Raw genomic sequence first — 13,236 nt, forward strand, 5'->3', positions numbered from 1 at the left:
TTGATACACCCAACCATTCCCTCTAAGACAAGGAAATTTTCTGCTGCGAAACACCATTCACTGTAATTCCACCATTTACTGATGCCTGACGCGACACAATAAATCTGCACAACTCAACACACTTAGTCCTATTCTGCCACGAATTATTATTATCGATAATGTCCTGATAATCAATAATTATACTGTCGCGAGAACTAAGTACTTTTTATGAGCCAGGAGCGGCCTGGGCCCATAACCTGTAATAAAACAACGTGACTGAGCGAGTACCGGAAAAGAACTGAACTTTATTTTCTAAATACAAAAGTAAAGAATCTCATAGACAACATTTGATGACACTCTGGTACAAAATGTCGCTAGTAGTAGGTACATCTATATTTTGCTATTTATAATATTTATCTTCAAATAAGTCATACAAATTCTTAATAGGCCGGCAACGCACTCGCGAACTTGACATTAAGATTGTCCACGGACAATCTGTTCGTTTACCACCTGTTCCAAGAAAAACAGTAATAAGTAATAATCTTTTTAATATTTCAGTTTACTATAAATTACAATTTTTAAGTTTAAAAATTCTTAAAAGGCCTGCAACACACTCGCGAACATTGCGAGTGTGCAGTAACGGCGGTATCAGTTAAGAACTGTTGTAATTCTTGTTAGGGCACGATAATTATACACACAGTATCCGTAATAAAGAAATATATTTACTGTTTAACTTGGAAGTGATATGTCTGCTTCCTACCACGATACACATTGGAATGAAACAGAAATGACCTGGAGCAGAGTGAGGTAAAGACAATTTGGCGCCTCGACAAGATGGCGGCTCGATCGCTCATTCAAATGACAGGAAAAAGTCAATACAATGATTAATTTTTGCAATATTACTCAAATAAATCAACATGCCCCCTCAAAAATTAATTCTTGTACAAATCAAATGCCTAAACAGAACTATATAACTTCCAAGCGAGTCTGGGAAAATACAAAAATAATGATCCAACATTTGTTGCTCGGATAAGGGAAAACCCAGAAAAACCTTATCAGATCATTTCATCATCTTAAATTCGATACATTATATACATTACATATAATTATCAGAACACAATGAATATAACAGAATAATTAAATTAATAACAAATAATAGCCAACTCATTAAATATTATAATTGTAAACCCATGTTTCTCCTCATTTCATGAAACGTAACCGCTGGTAATGGTTTTGTTAACGCATCTGCAGGTTGTTGACCTGTGGGAATGTATTTTAGCTTTATTACATTTTTCTCTATTTGTTCCCTAGAAAAATGTCTGTCTGTCAGTTAATTGTCTTCATATATTACAATAGGAGTGGATATATCAATATGAATACTCCTTACCAAAGATTTAAGCCATAAAGGCTTCATATAAGGCCATATACTCAGCCGCTGTGGAGGAGGCTGCTACTGACTATTGTTTCTTTGTTGTCCAGGTTATTGAACAATGTTCAAACAATTTAAATATATACCCGGTTGTACTCTTTACATCATTACCTCCCCAATCGGAGTCCACATACCCAGTTAAGATGTTATTATATTCACACCTTTTATAACATAATTTAAAATCAGTTGTGCCTTTTAAATATCTAAGCACTTTTTTGAGGCATTGCCACAATTCTTTATTATTTTAATTTGTGTACCTACTTAATATATTAACGCTAGTGCTTAAGTCAGGTCGAGTACATAGCATTATATACATTAGACAACCAATTAAATTGCGACATGGAGCAGTGTAATTTTTTCTGAGTTTAGTGCTTCATAATTGAGTTTACTATCCATAGGAGTAGTTGCAGGTTTTTGTTGCAATCCTGCATGCAAAATTTATTTAAAACTGTTTTAATATAAGCACTTTGATCTAACATTATCATATCATCGCAACGAGTTATTTTAATTCCAAGAAATAATTTAATTTCATGTAAATCTGTCATTTTAAATTTACTCATTAAATATATTTTAAAACTGTTTATTGTATTTACATTAGCACTCACTATTACCAAATCATCAACATAAAGTACCACATATATATTTTTCTGTATATCTCCTTTATTTAGTATATAAATACATCTATCTACTGATGAATTCTGAAAACCCTCCCGCCTAAGAGACTGTTCAAAAATTTCAAACCAGTATCTAGCGGCTTGCTTTAGCCCATATAATGCTTTATTTAATTTACACACATAACCATTTTTGCAAGACTGGAACTTTTTTCTGGAACTTTCATATATATTTCTTCCTGTAGTACCCCATTTAGAAATGCAGTTTTTACGTCCATGTGATGTACAAGTAAATTATATTGATTAGCAAAAGCAATAATAAATCTAAAACTAGCTATTCTTGCAACAGGTGCAAAAGTCTCATTATAGTCTATGAGATATTCCTGGCTAAAAGCCCTAGCAACGAGTCGAGCTTTATAGCGTAAAGGCTTTCCGAATTCATCATTTTTTATATTAAACATCCATTTGCAATCTATAATATTTTTGTTATCTGGCCGTGGTACTAAAGTCCATGTTTTATTTAAAAATAGAGAATTTAATTGCACCTTCCCAATGAACTCTATCGTCTCGTGTTTTAATCTCTTGAAACGAATTTGGTATTTTACACAAAATTGAACTAGCACACATAAGGTTATCATCGATTTCTTTATAAGAAATAGGGGGACGACTTTAAGCCTATCACTCCTACGTGGTTCAATACAACTGGTTGTGTCCTCATTATTTACGACCACTGAAAGATCATCAGAATGTGCATTTGGTTGTTCAAATTCGACGATGTCATGGTTAGTTTTGCGAATTTTCTGAGGAACTTCATAATCATCAGATTTACAGGTATCTGATTTATATCTGTCAGTTTTTTGAGACTTTATTGACTTTGAAATGTCAATGTTAACATTATCATGAGAATTTACTATATTCTCTTCAGGTCGTAACGCAGGCCTGGATTGAAGTAATTTGTCTCATCTACTATGACATCTCTGACAGTAATAAATTTTTCGCATTTAGGATTCCAAACTTTATAACCGTTTGGTTCGTATCCCACAAGAATACCTTTCCATGACTTAACATCGAATTTTGTCTTATATAACTTATCATGCACATAAACTGTTGAACCAAAAAAATTTAAATATTTTATTTGTGGTTTTTTGTTATGCCACATTTACGAATTCAATCATCATGTAAGTAATTTATATATTATTTAACATTGTACATTATAGTATGAAGTTGTAATAATTTTAAGCAGCATTATTTTCTTTAGGTGACGTAATTGGTGAATAATATTGTAATTGAAAAGGATATTTCTCTTTAAATGTACAAGCTGTGTGTGATGCAGAAATAAAATATATTAATGTTGTTCCCCATGGCCTGGTGCCGCTCATGATGCAACAACTTTTGTAAACTCAGTTCTACAAGTTAATTCAAATTTATTGATAAGAAGGTAGAACTTGATAAATGTGCCAACTAAATTAACAGGTATATTTGTTTATAGCTTAATATCGTACAGGTCTACTGAGAAATCACTGGATGGTTGTTAATAGTGCTTACTCAAATATACCTTATTCATTAACACCATTTCTCTGACTGACCAGAGATATGATGAAGTACACATTAAGAATAGGAATACTATAGAGAGGTAAATATATAGTATAATTTAGAGTATTAATAATTATACTATGTCAAAAAGTTGCAAGATATGTGACCCAAATGAAACATGATGTAAGGTTAAAATATTTGTCTTTTTCGGAAAATTTGGAGTATGGAAATGTCGCTTTAACATTGTATTTATTACTAGCTTAAGTTCAAGCTATTGTTATTGCCACAGCTGTTATGCAAAATATTTGTAAGGATTATAATTTGTAGATATACCGGCAGAAGTTTTAGTTCCAACACTTGATACAGTTTCAAGTCAAGAAGTTAATGAAGGAAATCAAGACGTAACTGAAAGAACAAGCTTTATTTATTATTTTGGAAAATTAATATATTCTTCTTAATTCTAGCAGAAACAAACATGTTGTATTTAAATGTCCTTTTGTACATATAAAATACTAGTACTTATTTTTCTTAGAAGAAAGTTAGTTAAAATTTTAATAAGTTATGTCGTTAATCTACCTATAAAATTAAATTATTATTTATCATAACCATGTAATGTAATGAAATATTAGGAAAAATAAATAAAACATAACATAATATAAAATTTATTTCATTATACTCTTATATATTACTAATATGTAATCCAATGTTATAAACAAATGTTATAAATGTAAACCAATGAAAATGTTAAAACCATCAACTTCAACTTCAACGAACATTAAAAAAACAGAACTGGTACAATTGGTTCAGGCTTTGTATAGTTATGCGCTTACCTACACATTCTGCGATTCATTTTTTATATTATAGATGACACTGATGACAAAGGCACTCTTCTCGGTTGCTGGAATGAGAGATAAGTTTCATTAGGTTAGAAAATTATGGTTCCCGAAACTAAGAGCCTTCTGAAAAGCGGTCACCACGTTCGAGTAGTCCACAGGAAAACAAATATGATGCCAAACTCATTGCCGTTAATAATTTTTCCTAACGTTTTAAATATGATAGCAAACGATGGAAAGCCATTAAATAAATTGACCAGGAAACCGTGTAAGCCTTCGCCCCATCGCCAAAGTTCTTTAGTAATTTTAGTAAGATGAGGAAATTGAATTGAATCACTATACATTTCTTAACAAAAGTCAACCGATTTAATTTAATTTATAGGTTGGTCTGACGCACGATACCATTGTAAGTCCGGTAAAACTATCGATGGTTAAAATATTTACTCTCTAGACCCTTCGTGTAAAACCAGCCATATTCTGCTGCTGGACAGGCAGAGGTAGGCACGTAAGCCATCTAATTGTGCGAGATTTTGAAAAATTTGTTTATTATTATCATATTAACAGATTTAAGTTCTACATTTTATTATATACCCAAGAATTTACAAGAATTTCATTACTCTTTTCAGTATTTACAATAAATCCTTTAGCTTCAAGAAGTGTTCTAGCGTCCTGAATATTTTGTAAACATTCAGTGTAGCTGGAGGACATAAACTTAATATTTCTTGTGTTAGCTTCTAATATTAATTTAATTATTCTAAATTCTAAACATTTTTATGAAACATATTCTTAAGAATCTTGCTACAAGTGCGCATGTGCAATAGTTACTCATTTGACTCGTTCGGTTGTTTACGAGTTGTTACGAATTGACTCGACCATTTTCCCGAAGTGGGATGGTCGAGTCGGAGGAGGGAGTTGTGATTATAAAAGAGGTTGTGACACATGCGCAGGGGCCACTTTCGCTTCCGACCGCCGACCCGTGCGGATGTCTGCTCCAGTGCTCTCTCCGTGTGAGTCATCAGTGCTGTAGTGCCATCTCGCTCGCTCCGTGTGAGTCATCGCCGCTTGCAAGTGCGCACGCGCTGTCCGATCGCTGCCTTGCTGCCTGCCGCCCTCTCATTGGTCGCTTCGCTTCAATTTATGAACGCGGGTTTACCTGCGGCCCTCAGATAGCCACCTAACGGTGCCAAACGGTTATCTGTCGGTTAACGCCTTGTGCGGGAGTGTTTTTGTTGTAATTTATAGATCGTTCGAATTTGCTTTGTTCAGTCTCTGAATATAGTTTACTTTTAGGAACATCGCTGACCAAGAAAAAGGTATTTTATAACCTTTTATCCACGATAATAGAGTTGTATCACAAGTAATAAGTGAATAACATTCTTTGATAAACTACCAGTGAGCGCGAGGTGGCGCGCGCGGCGCTGGACGCGACTGCCTATAGTAGGCTGTGAGCAAGCTCCTTCATCCTGGATTCCCCTTTTGCCTATGATTAAATTCTTTTTGACCTTCTTTGTCCTTTTCTGATTTTGATGCGAGCTTGTAGTCAACTAATCGCTTACTGAATAGGTACTTGTATACCTATGTTCCTTGAAGTTGTTCTTTTAGATCTTTTAAGGCTATATAGAATAAAGTTGTGTCGTGTGACTGAGTCTTGGTATTGTGTGTCACATTGGAATCCGTATCCATAAGTAATTTTAATAGGTACATATTTCTTGTTTCCGCAGACAAGAACACTGTGAGTGGCCTCTGCTAAACAAGAAGTAGCTGTAGCATTTGGTTTCATTTGAAACCTGCGTCCTATATTAATCCTGTTTGAGATTGCGGTCTTTTCCTCTGGGTTCAAATTGGGTGCATTGATTAGAATACTTAGATAAAAGTTGTAAAGTGTAAGCTTACTGCAAGATCAAACTGTATGTCTTCACCTGGAGTATTAGACTTTGATGGATCTTCTCCCGATACCTGCAGCAGTTCATTGTCTCATCCAGCGACAAGTGGTCGTTAGGGCGGCGGCCGTGCGTTACCTGTTACGCGACGCTTTTGGTTATGTACGCCTTCGTTCGAGGATACATTACAACTGGATTTACACACGTGTAGTTACAATTTCAATCAAATGAAAACTGAGGGTAGTATTAAAGTCTCAAAGCTCAATGTATAATAAAACTTCACTTACAGGTAAGTCATATTGACGATTTTGTGTTGTACTTTGCCAAAACATGGTAGGGAAAATACTCAAAATGCGGTATACCATCAAAAGAAGATTCTTCCTTATCCTTGCATAGGTTCCCTCTTCCGTCCGAGAATGGGCCTCTGAAGTAAGTAGATCGGTTAATCTTTCCAATATGGACCGTCGATATTAGAGGTTTTAGAGGGGCGGGGAGGGGGTTGACGGCTACTTCGGAGCTTTTATATATACTCTAGGGGTAGGGCAGACAAGACCATGTGGATAGTGGGGTGCTCTGATTCGGTTTTGGGTACTTTTTTGATATTAAAAAAGTACAGGATAATACAGAATTAGATAATACAGAAAGTTACAAACAATGAAAAAAATATTTTCAGCTATAAATTTCATTTTAAAATCCACAACAGACCTTATGCAATCCAACTTTTTCAAAATTCCAGTAAGCAATTTTTTTTTTTTTTTACTAATGATTTATTATTTTATAACCTGACCCGAAATAACATAAATCAAAACTTACTTTAACTCATCCGAGTAAGGATTAAGCCTTCTGCCAGATGACCTAGTAAGTCTGGGCATCGCAGCAAATTCCTCGCCAGGACTAGTCAGCCCACTAGGACCAGCAACCGGTTCGTCAAGGATCGGCGCAGAAGAGGAGGCCGTGACAAGCGGCTAATTTGAGTCCAACACTTGCACTTCACTTAACTCTTCAAACAATGGGCTTCGGAGACGCCATGGTAGTCAAACGTTGTAAGTTTATAGGAGTACGTAAAACGATTTCTACTGCAAGGGTGACAAACGATGACTGGACGCCATTAAACAAAATGAATGGCTTAAAAACAAATTTAGTGATCACCAAAAAGTATCGATACCCGAGTAGTATCGATATTTTCAATAACTTTTGTACTATCTACAAAACAAATATGGGCATTTAAACCGATGATCCATATTAGAAAGTTTAATGTCGATACCAGAGTAGTATCGATACTTTGAAAATTTTCGGAACCCTACACTAAGTGATTGACGTTTGACATCAATTATTTGTCAAATATATTTTGTAATTGCGTGTTGTTACTTACCAATTTGTGTGAAAAGTTTTAATAAATGTATCTCATGAACCGTAAGTTTGCGCAACCTAAATCTTTGCAAAACTCTTTCTTTTAGTGAGTACTATCTACAAAAAAATGGGCATTTAAATCGACGGTCCATATTGGAAAGATTATCCAAAACAGCTTCACTATTAACTATGTCTAATGAAAACTTTATTTTTAGTGTTAAAGTTTGGGCTAAATTTTGTTTTCCTAATGGTGATGGGACATCCATTGAATCATTAAAAACAGTGAATGCCCAGCATAGGATACTATGTGAAAATCATTTGAATGAATCTTCATTTACCAGCAGCGATAGGAAAAGACTTAACAAGTTAGATTAAGAGTGAATAGAGGAGGATATAGACCAATTAAAAAACAAACATTGTAGTCCATATAGAGCAAGTTATGACATCCAAGTGAGTATTTACATTCATATTCTACCTAAGTCAAATAGACAAATTTTTATAGTCATGCTTTTTTACATAGAGGTAGGTAGGCAGTACATTTCTGACACACATCTAGGTGATATATGGATGATTAAAAGTTTTCTATTTTCTCCATCCACTTATTGGATTTGTTATCTTTTTCGAATTTTTTATTCAATTATTTTTGTATATTTTCCAGGAACCATCAACTAGCAAAGGTATTTTGTAGGACTTGGACGTGAAAAAGTTCAGTGAACTTACACCTCAAAAGCAAACGCTGTCTAAGAGATGCAGAAAAAATCTATCTGAAATAGTGAGGCTCTGAAAAAAGTTTCAAGGTGATAAAAACTCCAAAAGATCTATATTAAGTGTACTAACATCAAACGAACCTAGCAATGAAATATTAAAAAGCACATTAAATAATTCATTTTCTTTACTATTACAAAGCCAACTGAAAAACTTTATAAGAAAATTAACTGGAATGAGATGGACACTGGATGATAAAGTGAACGTCTTGAGCATCTATAAGAAATCAAACTTTTGTTTTATATTATTGATTAGGTTATTTTGAAAGAAAATATTTTTTTAACTGGATTATTATACATAATTATAAGTTTATAATAATACAAATAGTTTTAATCCGGTATAAAAAATTGGTTTCTTTCAATGTGTAAAAGCTATGTTAACCAAAGACAATACTAGGTTATTTTGTCAGCTCTCTCAAGGCATTATTGAACAAAATTCCAATGGTATGTGGAATCAACAGCCCAGTAATACAGACAGTAAAAGAAATCACAAAAGACCAAGATGTCAATGATAATTTATGTAAAATGGCTTTTGATGAAATGTCAATAAGAAAAAATCTGACATATAACGTAAAACTCAATGCTAAGGCCGTTCTAGTGTGATAGCAAACCATAGTCGAACTTTCATGGTTATCGGTGTTCGAAAATGCTGGAAACAGCCAATAGCATTTTACTTCTCAGGAGATTGTGACACAGCAGACAAGTCAGCAGCTCTTGTCGAGGAGGTAACCACTTCTTTAGAATATTATACAAAATGTGGTTGAATATTAATTTTTACAAATTTACATTGGCTTGTTTGCTTGAGTGCATGTTTAAAGATTTAATTTTTTTTTAAACGGTATTTCCAATTTACACTAGATATACAAATAAACAGAAAACTAAACATAGGTTGGTATAATAATTTAATTAATTGAACAGCGGAAAGATATTAAAACTTTTTTATGACTTATTTATCCATTGAACCATGACCATCCATTGACTTATTTATCCGCTAGTGGCCTTTGGCAATTATTTCCCTGCATCAAGTAGTTGTTAGTATTGCCTTATTGCCTAATTAAAATAACTAATAATTGATGTACCTCTGCTGTACCATATTTATTTTCTTATTGCCGCTTGACCTGTTATTGGTTAAAATTGTTTTGAGAATAAGATCATAACCTTCCATTGCAGGTACAGTAAAGTGGAGCCACATAGAGGAGTTTTATAATAAAGATCGCGAGAATCCCAACCGTGTTTGCTCCAGCTTTAACCCAGCACCACTTACAACCAGTACAGAATGGCAAACAGAAAATCAAAGAGCGCCTAGCAGATCAAATTTTAAGCCATTCGGTTGCAGTTGGAATATTTGCCAAAGTAAGTTTCAAAATTTTATTGAAAAGTACTTCCGTCCGCGATGGCCTCCTAAACTACTTAACCGATTTTAAATTAAATTGGCACACCGTGAGCGGTCTGGTCCAACTTAAGAGATAGGGTAGCTTAGATCTTTAATTATAGTCGCAATTTTATTTTATTGCAAATTATTTGTCTATAATTAATTGACAGTCACAATTATTCGACTGAATTGAGTAAGTGATCAATAGATGGCACTGCTATGGTAAACCGACAAACGTGTCATATAAGCTACAATTCAATATCATGATTACCACGTGTTATTGAGGCTAAAGTATGAACTTTTTTAATTTTTGGTGTTAGCCAACCACGTGTTACTTAGACCGAAGTGTAAATCAAATTCAAATCTAAAACCACATTCTATGGCAGCTAGTAATTATATAATTTATTTTACCTTCAGATGAATGATGACAAGACGCCCCTGGAACAACTGTCGCTGGACAAGCTTTTCGACTGAACGGAGATTCGACCGACAGGAAAGAGGTATAAACACTTATTATAATAATACTTGACATCTGTAATTGTGGATGTGATCCAAACCCCACGTCGGTCCAATTAAAAACTAGCTTAGGCAATTAGTAGCAGCGTTTTTAATACGCTGAAATTATTATTCTTCGAAGACACTAAACCTAGCTGCGCAACTGAATATCCCTGTAACAGCCAGATGGAACCTCCAACCTCCCAGGGAAATTAAGTGGCATCGCCGACTCAGCTACGCCTACGTCTGGCTATGCTCTCGGGGTGTAACTCCCATGATTTAGTTAATCGTTATGAAACGAATAACTGTATGAAGAAGAGAGTGCCTGCGTTTGGCTATGCTCTCGGAGTGTAACTCCCATGATTTAGTTAATCGTTATGAAACGAATAACTGTATGTAGAAGAGAGTGCCTGCGTCTGGCTATGCTCTCGGAGTGTAACTCCCATGATTAAGTTAATCGTTATGAAACGAATAACTGTATGTTGAAGAGAGTGCCTGCGTCTGGATATGCTCTCGGAGTGTAACTCCCATGATTTAGTTAATCGTTATGAAACGAATAACTGTATGTAGAAGAGAGTGCCTGCGTCTGGCTATGCTCTCGGAGTGTAACTCCCATGATTAAGTTAATCGTTATGAAACAAATAACTGTATGTAGAAGAGAGTGCCTGCGTCTGGCTATGCTCTCGGAGTGTAACTCCCATGATTAAGTTAATCGTTATGAAACGAATAACTGTATGTAGAAGAGAGTGCCTGCGTCTGGCTATGCTCTCGGAGTGTAACTCCCATGATTTAGTTAATCGTTATGAAACGAATAACTGTATGTTGAAGAGAGTGCCTGCGTCTGGCTATGCTCTCGGAGTGTAACTCCCATGATTTAGTTAATCGTTATGAAACGAATAACTGTATGTTGAAGAGAGTGCCTGCGTCTGGCTATGCTCTCGGAGTGTAACTCCCATGATTTAGTTAATCGTTATGAAACGAATAACTGTATGTTGAAGAGAGTGCCTGCGTCTGGCTATGCTCTCGGAGTGTAACTCCCATGATTTAGTTAATCGTTATGAAACGAATAACTGTATGTTGAAGAGAGTGCCTGCGTCTGGCTATGCTCTCGGAGTGTAACTCCCATGATTTAGTTAATCGTTATGAAACGAATAACTGTATGTTGAAGAGAGTGCCTGCGTCTGGCTATGCTCTCGGAGTGTAACTCCCATGATTTAGTTAATCGTTATGAAACGAATAACTGTATGTTGAAGAGAGTGCCTGCGTCTGGCTATGCTCTCGGAGTGTAACTCCCATGATTTAGTTAATCGTTTTGAAACGAATAACTGTATGTTGAAGAGAGTGCCTGCGTCTGGCTATGCTCTCGGAGTGTAACTCCCATGATTTAGTTAATCGTTATGAAACGAATAACTGTATGTTGAAGAGAGTGCCTGCGTCTGGCTATGCTCTCGGAGTGTAACTCCCATGATTTAGTTAATCGTTATGAAACGAATAACTGTATGTTGAAGAGAGTGCCTGCGTCTGGCTATGCTCTCGGAGTGTAACTCCCATGATTTAGTTAATCGTTATGAAACGAATAACTGTATGTTGAAGAGAGTGCCTGCGTCTGGCTATGCTCTCGGAGTGTAACTCCCATGATTTAGTTAATCGTTATGAAACGAATAACTGTATGTTGAAGAGAGTGCCTGCGTCTGGCTATGCTCTCGGAGTGTAACTCCCATGATTTAGTTAATCGTTATGAAACGAATAACTGTATGTTGAAGAGAGTGCCTGCGTCTGGCTATGCTCTCGGAGTGTAACTCCCATGATTTAGTTAATCGTTATGAAACGAATAACTGTATGTTGAAGAGAGTGCCTGCGTCTGGCTATGCTCTCGGAGTGTAACTCCCATGATTTAGTTAATCGTTATGAAACGAATAACTGTATGTTGAAGAGAGTGCCTGCGTCTGGCTATGCTCTCGGAGTGTAACTCCCATGATTTAGTTAATCGTTATGAAACGAATAACTGTATGTTGAAGAGAGTGCCTGCGTCTGGCTATGCTCTCGGAGTGTAACTCCCATGATTTAGTTAATCGTTATGAAACGAATAACTGTATGTTGAAGAGAGTGCCTGCGTCTGGCTATGCTCTCGGAGTGTAACTCCCATGATTTAGTTAATCGTTTTGAAACGAATAACTGTATGTTGAAGAGAGTGCCTGCGTCTGGCTATGCTCTCGGAGTGTAACTCCCATGATTTAGTTAATCGTTATGAAACGAATAACTGTATGTTGAAGAGAGTGCCTGCGTCTGGCTATGCTCTCGGAGTGTAACTCCCATGATTTAGTTAATCGTTATGAAACGAATAACTGTATGTTGAAGAGAGTGCCTGCGTCTGGCTATGCTCTCGGAGTGTAACTCCCATGATTTAGTTAATCGTTATGAAACGAATAACTGTATGTTGAAGAGAGTGCCTGCGTCTGGCTATGCTCTCGGAGTGTAACTCCCATGATTTAGTTAATCGTTATGAAACGAATAACTGTATGTTGAAGAGAGTGCCTGCGTCTGGCTATGCTCTCGGAGTGTAACTCCCATGATTTAGTTAATCGTTATGAAACGAATAACTGTATGTTGAAGAGAGTGCCTGCGTCTGGCTATGCTCTCGGAGTGTAACTCCCATGATTTAGTTAATCGTTATGAAACGAATAACTGTATGTTGAAGAGAGTGCCTGCGTCTGGCTATGCTCTCGGAGTGTAACTCCCATGATTTAGTTAATCGTTATGAAACGAATAACTGTATGTTGAAGAGAGTGCCTGCGTCTGGCTATGCTCTCGGAGTGTAACTCCCATGATTTAGTTAATCGTTATGAAACGAATAACTGTATGTTGAAGAGAGTGCCTGCGTCTGGCTATGCTCTCGGAGTGTAACTCCCATGATTTAGTTAATCGTTATGAAACGAATAACTGTATGTTGAAGAGAGTGCCTGCGTCTGGCTATGCTCTCGGAGTGTAAC

At 35.9% G+C, this 13,236-nt stretch overlaps 3 long non-coding RNA genes across 7 annotated transcripts; 2 read left to right on the plus strand and 1 right to left on the minus strand.

Annotated features, from left to right (window-relative positions):
- The first annotated feature begins 2,917 nt into the window (after window positions 1-2,917).
- Window positions 2,918-3,939, plus strand: LOC123719827. The gene is made up of 3 exons (XR_006755921.1): window positions 2,918-3,197; window positions 3,278-3,652; window positions 3,880-3,939. It is a non-coding gene; the product is annotated as an uncharacterized LOC123719827 (long non-coding RNA).
- Window positions 3,940-4,345: 406 nt separating this feature from the next.
- LOC123719826 lies at window positions 4,346-7,564 on the minus strand. Of its 3 annotated transcripts, none has more exons than XR_006755918.1 (4): window positions 7,079-7,564; window positions 6,553-6,689; window positions 6,279-6,403; window positions 4,346-4,450 (listed from the first exon to the last, which is right to left on the minus strand). It is a non-coding gene; the product is annotated as an uncharacterized LOC123719826 (long non-coding RNA). The 3 variants fall into 3 exon arrangements; XR_006755919.1 differs by having other exon boundaries at window positions 6,305-6,403; window positions 7,079-7,563; XR_006755920.1 differs by lacking the exon at window positions 6,279-6,403 and having other exon boundaries at window positions 7,079-7,562.
- Window positions 7,565-7,594: 30 nt separating this feature from the next.
- LOC123719825 lies at window positions 7,595-10,508 on the plus strand. 3 transcript variants are annotated; one of them, XR_006755915.1, is made up of 6 exons: window positions 7,595-7,678; window positions 7,831-8,065; window positions 8,274-8,412; window positions 9,061-9,104; window positions 9,550-9,732; window positions 10,169-10,508. It is a non-coding gene; the product is annotated as an uncharacterized LOC123719825 (long non-coding RNA). The 3 variants fall into 3 exon arrangements; XR_006755916.1 differs by having other exon boundaries at window positions 7,598-7,721; XR_006755917.1 differs by lacking the exon at window positions 9,061-9,104 and having other exon boundaries at window positions 7,596-7,678.
- The last annotated feature ends 2,728 nt before the right edge of the window (window positions 10,509-13,236 follow it).

The sequence above is a fragment of the Pieris brassicae genome, unplaced genomic scaffold, assembly GCF_905147105.1.
Source record: "Pieris brassicae unplaced genomic scaffold, ilPieBrab1.1, whole genome shotgun sequence".
Lineage (NCBI taxonomy): Eukaryota > Metazoa > Arthropoda > Insecta > Lepidoptera > Pieridae > Pieris > Pieris brassicae.